We start from the raw sequence: 8,476 nt of genomic DNA on the forward strand, positions 1-8,476 counted from the left end.
AGAAGGAACAGAACCTTGTGGTTTTAAATAGGCAAGAGGAGGGAGGTGGGAAGGGGGACTGGTTGGGGAGGGGGACACCCTTATAAGAAGAAGGGGGGGATGACATAGGGGGCTTATGGATGGGAAACTGGGAAAGGGAATGACATTTGAAATGTAAACAAAAAATGACCAATAAAAAAATTAAATTTAAAAAATTTTTGACCAAAACAGAAACTATGAATGAATGAGTCTGGAAGTCACATTAGCACACAAATTGATAATGTGATAAACAGTCTTTGTTAAAAATCTGTGAACCTAGAGTTCTTTTTTCTCCCCCCCCCCCCCCCCCCCCCCCGGAGCTGGGGACCGAACCCAGGGCCTTGCGCTTGCTAGGCAAGCACTCTACCACTGAGCTAAATCCCCAACCCCGAGTTCTTTTTTCTTAAGGTGCATGTACAGTGTATTGCCATTTATCATGGCAAATGTGCCCCCCAAAAAGAAATTTGTTCATATGGAAGCTTTTCATGTAATCTAAGGCCAGAATAAATTTCTTGGATGAGAAAAAATAATAATAAAAGTAAGTAAATAGGCAAGAGGATGAGACTGCAGACAAAGAAGTGTTTGAGAAAATTGTAAAAGGAAACCTTTCAAAGGGACTGAAGAGGCCAGTGAGATGGCTCAGTGGGTAAAGGTCTGGCCACCTGAGATGGGTCAGTGGAACCCACATGAAGGAGTGAGGAAGAACAAACTTCACAAGTTGCCCTCTAACCATTTTTAACTTCTCTATTGCACCAACAACACCGTGACCAAGGCAACTCAAAAGGAAAGTTTAATTGGCTCATGGCTTAAGAGGGCCAGAGTCCATGATGGCTGCAAGGAACCATGAAGAGCTCGCAAGACTGTTTTTGGACACACTTTTATGGGAAAATCCATTATTTTCTCCAATACCCTGATTATGGTTTCCCCTTCCCCTACCCCTTTCAGTTCCTCCCCGCCTCCTTTACCATGCAGATCCACTCCCTTCTGTCTCTCATTGGAAAAGAACAGGCTTCTAAGAGATAACCAAACACAACAAAATAAAGTATAAGATTTCTTTTAAAAAATCACATTGAAGTTGGAGAAGAGCAACAGAGGAGCCCAAAAGAAGGTATAAGAATCAGAGACTCGGGGGCTGGGGATTTAGCTCAGTGGTAGAGCGCTTACCTAGGAAGCGCAAGGCCCTGGGTTCGGTCCCCAGCTCCGAAAAAAAAGAACCAAAAAAAAAAAAAAAAAGAATCAGAGACTCACTCTTGGTTACACTCGGGAGTCCCATAAACACTGAACTAGAAGCTGTAATGTATACAGAGGAACTTCAGGCCCTGTGCCTGCTGCCCCAATCTCTGTAAGCTCACGTGAGCTTTGTTTGCTTGAACTAGAAGGCCTTGTTCTCCGGTGTCCTCTGTCCCCTCTGGTTCCCATACTCCTGTCTACTTTTCCTTAGGATTCCTGTGCTCTGAGGTTGGGGATCTGATTCTATTTAGGTCTGCTGCAGGAGGAAGCCTCTGATGATGGCTGAACAAGGCGCTGACCTATGAATGTAGCAGAATATCATTAGGAATCATTTTGTCACTATAGCTTTTTTAGACCAGTAGTATTTGGTTTTACCACAGGTTCCTAGACTATCTAGTCTCAGATTCTTGGTCACCCAAGCAGTATCATGTATGGGTTCCATCTTGTGGAGTGGGCCTTAAGTCAAATCGTATTGGTTGCTCACTCCACAAGCTTTGCCCTAGCATTTCTTGCAGACAGGACAGCACTGTAGATCAAAGGGTTTGTGGCTGCCTTGGTGTTTTCTTGGTAGCCTACAGAGTACCTTCCTAGGGCATCGGGCAAAGGCTCTGTGGGGAACCAGCTTGACTTCTTCATGTTCAATGAGTGGTATAGGCATTGTCTTCAGCAGTAGAGCCGAGCTGTCATTTTATGGAAAGCAATCTATTGTCTTGGCAACAGCCTGGGTTGTTTGGGGATTTCCATGGGACCGTTGGCCAACAACTCAACTGGACATGAGTCAGTACTGGTACTAGAAGCTTCGGTTTGTGACAAGAGATGTCCAGTTAGGAACCCATTATCTGGTGTTTTATTTAGATTGCCTTCACATGTGTATACATTTTAGGAAGTTTCTACTGTATTTAGGTTTCCATAATCCCCTCCAAATATCCCTTAATGTTTGCTGTCTTTCCCCATATTCCCTCCTCCCTCAACCCCCACACATTTTACCCTACTGTTCCGTAATTAACTATTCTATTTACCTTCTCTAAGGAGAAATATCTGTTCCCTCTATTCCCTTCCTCTATACCTATGCTCTGTGGTTCTGCGGACTATAGAGAGCTCACATCTTGATCTGCAACTAGTAGGCAGAGGGCAGGGAGAAAGACACTGGGAGGGGCACCAGTCTATTGAAATCTCAAAGCCCCCTGCCCCCTCAGTGCCACACCTTCTCCAACAAGGTCACAGCTCCAAATCCTTCCTAAACTGGACCAAGAATTCAACCACATGAATCTATGGGGGCACATTCTCACACCACCACAGACTACAATTACACCATGGCACTCAAGTCATTCCATACATCCCCACACACAGAATAATAAAAAAGTAAAATTTAAAACCAACTTCCTGTGCTGTAAGAGACTGGAGGAGACAGAGCAGGAAACCCTCTGGCGCCTTTAGCATTGAGGCAGTGTTTATCAACTCTATTCACTTGGCTTTTTGAGGCAGAGCTTCTCTGTTTAGGGCTAGCAGTCCTAGAACTCACCATGTACAAGACTGGCCTCCAACTCAGAGATCCACAGGCCTCTGCCCGCAACTGCTGGGATTAAATGCATGTGCCACCACACCCAGTTTCTCACCTCCATTTTTATGTCATTAAAAGTTTTATACTGTAGAGAGAATACCTTGTGTATTATATGGATGCATCACCTGTCGAAAAGCCTCTGGCCTATGGCTTAGGCAGGAAGTGGAAGTGGAACATCCGGAAGGCTGAAAGGATTCTGGGATACAGCCAGGAATAGGGAGATTTGCCTGAAAGATTTGACCAGATGTAAGCACGGCACCTGAGCACAGGTGACCAGCCATGTGGCAGAGTGTAGGCTAGGATGAATGGTGCCTTTTACGTTATGTCTGGTCAGAGGAGAGCCTAGATATATGGCCAAGGTGTTCATAAATATATATTGAGTCTGACTCTTATTTCTCAGAAGGCTGGAAGGAAGAACCAGGGCCTAACTTCAACATTATACATCAAAAATTTGAATGTAGTGACAAAATTTCATCCCCATGGGTATCCTAAGAACACTGACAGCTGGTTGAGGTTTCTCAGAAGTGATTGGATACTTAAGATTTTGACACAATAGCCAGTGAGATGACTCATCTATACCAGAATTTGCCGTCAGGTCTTCTGACCTGAGTTGGAGCCCCAGGACCATTCATGGTGGATGGAGAGAAATCATTCCTGAGGGTTACCTTCTTACCTGCACACACACATACACACAACATGTGGACACACACAGATAAGTACAACAAAGTCTTCTTCAACATCTTGGTACAAAGAGCAAAGAGTTGACATTACCATGACAAAGATAACTACCACAAGATGTGCATCTAGTTACATGTATGAATATCTAACTATGTAGACATTAGTTATTAACTTTAATTATGAAAATTAAAGTTTGGAAAGGAGAAGCTAAAAAAAGGTAAGTAGTACACATGGTCAATGTATGTTATACTCAATGAAATCCTTCAGTGTTCAACAAACATATACTAATAATAAGATACTTTAAAAACCATTTACATGCCAAGACTTAAGTACAATTTTGACATTTAGCTAACCTAGTCAGTGAGGCTAGCTATAAGACTGAAAATGTCTGTGCTTAAACAGTGCCAAGAAAAGGAAGCTTTCCAATGATGATGTCACTGGATTTATCTTAAAGAGGGTTCAGTGTAGAAATAACTAGACCTTGCTTAGTAACAAAAAGAAAACAGAAATAACTTGTTTAAACAAAAGGAATGTGTTTGGTTCACCAAACTCCAGAGTGCAGAGTACTATTAGCTTAGACAGGATTACATTAGATTTCCTGGCAGGGTTCTCAGCTCTGTCCTCCACATGCTGACCTAACCTCAAATTAATTTCCCCAAAACTGGCTACCTATGTATGGTACCCCTTGGGAGTGGAGGAGCCATTCATCAGGGTCAAAATAAGTTGCTGACTTCACTCTGACTACCATAGCCTGAGGTTATGAACTCCATATATGGAACTATATACAACAGGTTATCCCTAAACCTGAGTGTGGTCAGCTACCAAAATTGCATAATTACACACAGGGAATGCTACCGAGATAGCCAATGTCCCTTCAATCAATCATGTTTTGAAGGCCATCTCTAAGGCTTTCTGGTTTTTGTTGTTGTTGGGGTTTTTTTGATGGTGGTGTTTTTTGCTTTTGGTGGTGGTGGTGGTTTGGTTTGGTTTGGTTTGGTTTGGTTTGGTTTGGTTTGGTTTGATTGGTTGGGGTGGGTTTTGTTGGTAGTGGTGGTGATGGTGGTGGTGGTGGTAGTTTGGTTTGGTTTGATTGGTTTTATTTTGTGTGCTTATTTTGGTTTGGTTTGGTTCAGTTTGGTTTGATTGGTTGTGGTGGTTTTTGTTGATGGTGGTGGTGGTAGTTTGGTTTGGTTTGATTGGTTTTGTTTTGTGTGGTTATTTTGGTTTGGTTTGGTTTGGTTTGGTTTGGTTTGGTTTGGTTTGGTTTTGGTGGGGTGACCTGAGTTTTCTTTGGTTGGTATTTGTCTTTGTTTTTTGAGATAGGTTCTTACTTTGTAGCCCAGGCTATTTTAAAGCTCACCTACCTAGCCATGGAAGCATTGGAATTACCAACATAGACCATCATGTCCATATGTGTAAGGTTTTTTTTCTTATCTGTAGGTTTTAATGTGTTTTCATGATCACATTTCTTACATAAGTGTTCCAATTTATAACAGTTTTTAGAAACCCAGACTCAATTTGCAAACATTGTTCATAAAATAACTAAGCCATGAGATAGGAGTTTTTGCTCCTTCCTGCAACATATTGTCTTACGGCCATGAGCTGTTGAGGAGCTGAAAAGGGCCTTTTTTCTAAGTGGAGTCTGGTTCTTGTACAGTGACAGAGTTTTCAGAGATAATTTCTCTAACTCCTCAGTGATGATATACAGGAAACGTCAGTCTTCACAAAAATGCAATCCCGATGTCCAAGAAATAGAATGAGTCAGAAGAAAACAGGAGCAGGGCTAGGGAGCGAGGTCACCAGAGAGGGAGGAAGGGCTGGAGCCAGCAGGAACTCAGCGAGATCTCAGAGTTGGGGCTGTTTCAAGTTCTCAGATTGTTTTAAAGGTTCAATATCCAACTTCCAAACCAAGAACAAACATGCACGCACACAAGTCCCTTTGTGTGCTCCATTGTTTCTGATTTTAAAAAGGAGCTCTGGACCAAGCTTTCCTCACTGCTTCTGAGAGACCCAGTCTGAACACAGTTGACAAGATTAGTGTGGCTACCCGGTGTTCAGGACTTGGAGAAAATCGCTGCTTGGCACAATGGAAAAATAAACTGGCTGATGGGACAGCCACTGGAAAATAAACAAAGTTCGTAAGTAACTTCCCACGGGACAGAGGACTCTTTAGAAGTTGAAGGGTTGCATGTTATTGAGGCTGGAAGCTTCCAGAATAGTTCTGTGAGTGACAAGGTGCAGGCCCGAGAGTCAGGCACTGAGAGGAGGGTTGGTTTATATTCCTGTGCCTGCACTGTATCCACGTGTAGCTGAATAAACTCGACTGAACACAGCCTGGTGAGTTTACCAAGCGTCTTCTGCATTTCTGGAATGTTCTCGTGTACTGGTGAGACATGTACGGTTGTTTGTTTTGATTTCGAAGGCAGGAAACCTTACAACACAGAGTGGTGGCTCTTAAGTTTACTTGTCCTTGGGATATAAGCACGAGCTAACCATTCAGTGGTTAGGAATTCCAAGTCCAGCTAGATAGTCTTTCATTTTGGCCTATTTTCAGTGTACGTTCCAACAGCAAATCCCTTCTTCTGGACCACAGTGCAAGTTTCAGGACCCAGGACCTTCTGAGAAAATCACTCTAGAAGTCCCTAAAGGTTACTGCATCTTTATCCACAAATTAACAGCAGACATATAGCATTCATCTTTGTGAGCAGAAACTTAAGAGTCTTGGTTTGGAAAACAAATATGAAATTCAGGCCAACTTTTACCTGACTGACACATAAACTTTTGATCTCAGAAATCAGATTATTAAAAAAAGTAGAGCTGGGCAGTGGTTTCGTAAGCCTTAGATAGCAGCAGTCCGGTGCATCTCTATGAGTTCAAGGCTAGCCTGGTCTACAGAGCAAGTTCCAGGACAGCCAAAGCTACACAGTGAAACTCTATCTCAACAAATGGATGGGTGGATGGATGGAAGGAAGGAAGGATAGGTGGATGGATGGATGGATGGATGGATGGATGGATGGATGGATGGATGGATGGATCAGGTATCCTGTTATTCAGGCCAAGTTTGAGAGGAAACAGCTAAAACCATATCCTGATAACTAACACCAGTGATTAATTACTTTTTCAACATGTGGATTATTCTGGTGCCAAAAACTGTGGAACAATTGTCTAACAAATTGGAGAGTCCCTGATGTCAGCACTCATATTTTCTTTGGATTCCACTAAGCAATTATGCTATACTTTCTATGACTGAGTAAAATGGTATTGTGCCTTGGGGCACATTTTGATGAACTACAGTTGTGCTTTCAAAATCTAAAAAGCAGATGCATGAAGAAGCACGGTCTAGGATAGAGTTAGATTTGACCTTTATATTGGATTTTAGAGTATTACAGCTATTGATCATGAAATTCTAAAAATGCTTACCCTTGATAACACATCTATTTATGAAGTAGTAAACATAAAATCATCTCAAAGTAAATATTTAATTTCTGGTTCCTTTTGCCTGATGACTTGATACTTCATAACACCTCCTCATGTTCAGTTCAGTTTGTTGATTGTAGTAAGATGCTTAATGTATCCATTAAACAAATATACGCTACTTTTAATTTTTACTTCACCCCATATGAGATTCATCTATCATTTCTTGTATGATTTTTTTAGCATGATTGAGATAATTGGGTGTCTAGACTTGCAACAACATAAAATTGACTAGAAAATTAATTACTTTGTGAGTTTATATATGAGGACACATAATCTAATGTAACTACAACCATCTAGAATGTTCTGTAGCTTCAGAGAAGTTCACTTGAAAATGATAATGGAATTACAGTGAACACTATTTAGGAGCTGGAGGCAGGAGGATTCAAAACTTGACTACATAATGTATGAGGCATACACATCCCCAAAGAGGGGGAAACATGTAACAATAACAAAAAGGCAGGCAGTGTGGCCCAGTTGGTAGGGTGCAAACACAACTATGGGCTACATCCCCAAACCATATAATTTTGGCGTGGCATACATACCGGTAATCCCAACAGGAGGATCAGAAGTTCAAGGTCATTCTTAACTACATGGGGAGTTTGTGGTCAACCTGAGTTACATGGAAAACAATGAGACAGCAGCCCCAGGCACTCAGAAGACACCGAGCACCACTCTAAGTGCCACTACAACAAACATGGGATGAAGAGGAGGAAAGAGAGCAGTGCATGCTCCAGGGACAGGAGTGGAACTGGAGACACGATGGTGGTGACATGAGAGAGAGGACTGAGGTCTACTTGCTGTCATTGCCCAGTGGGGTCTGTGGGGTGGTATACAACAGCCAGAGCTTGTGCAGATACTGACTCAGCCCCCAAACCCACCAACCTGCCTCAGGATTCCCCTAGCTCTAGGCAGTGATGGAGGTCCAAGATGACAGCCACCGGAGGCCATGCTGGTGTCTGTCGTCCATGCTGCTGCCCCTAGGCCGAGAGGAAGCCTGAGAGCCACGTGAACTTGAGCAGTCTGTTCTGCTGCCTGATGCCTCAGTGAGGTCCTCAGGCGTTATTCCTGGGGAGTCATGCTGATGTTAGTAGCAAGCAAAGGGCACCTGAGGCCATTTTGAGGTGCCTGGTCTGTGCAGTCGCTGAGAGCTAAAAGTGCTTCAGAAGTTCTGATACAGGGGTGCCTGAAGCCCATTTTGATGAACACAGTCATTGCTGCTGCCATGTTGATGTCTGTGGGCGAGGGAGAGCTGGTCCCACCACACACCAGCCCACAGCACTAGGCAATGGTGTGGGCATAGGACAACGACCACTGACTGCATCACTATCCTAAGCTGATGGCTTCCCTCTCCTCAGCTGATCTGATGGCTTCTAGTGAGGGAGCCAATGGAGAAAGACTCATCCTTCCTTTGGGAGTGGCCACTAGGAATTTGACCATGCCCCAGTGAATATATGGACCACACGAAATGGACCTGTGTTTTGGGGGTTTGGGAGAAAGTGTCACAGGAGAAGG

Source organism: Rattus norvegicus, chromosome 5 (genome assembly GCF_021556685.1).
Source record: "Rattus norvegicus strain SHRSP/BbbUtx chromosome 5, alternate assembly SHRSP_T2T, whole genome shotgun sequence".
NCBI classification, from domain to species: domain Eukaryota; kingdom Metazoa; phylum Chordata; class Mammalia; order Rodentia; family Muridae; genus Rattus; species Rattus norvegicus.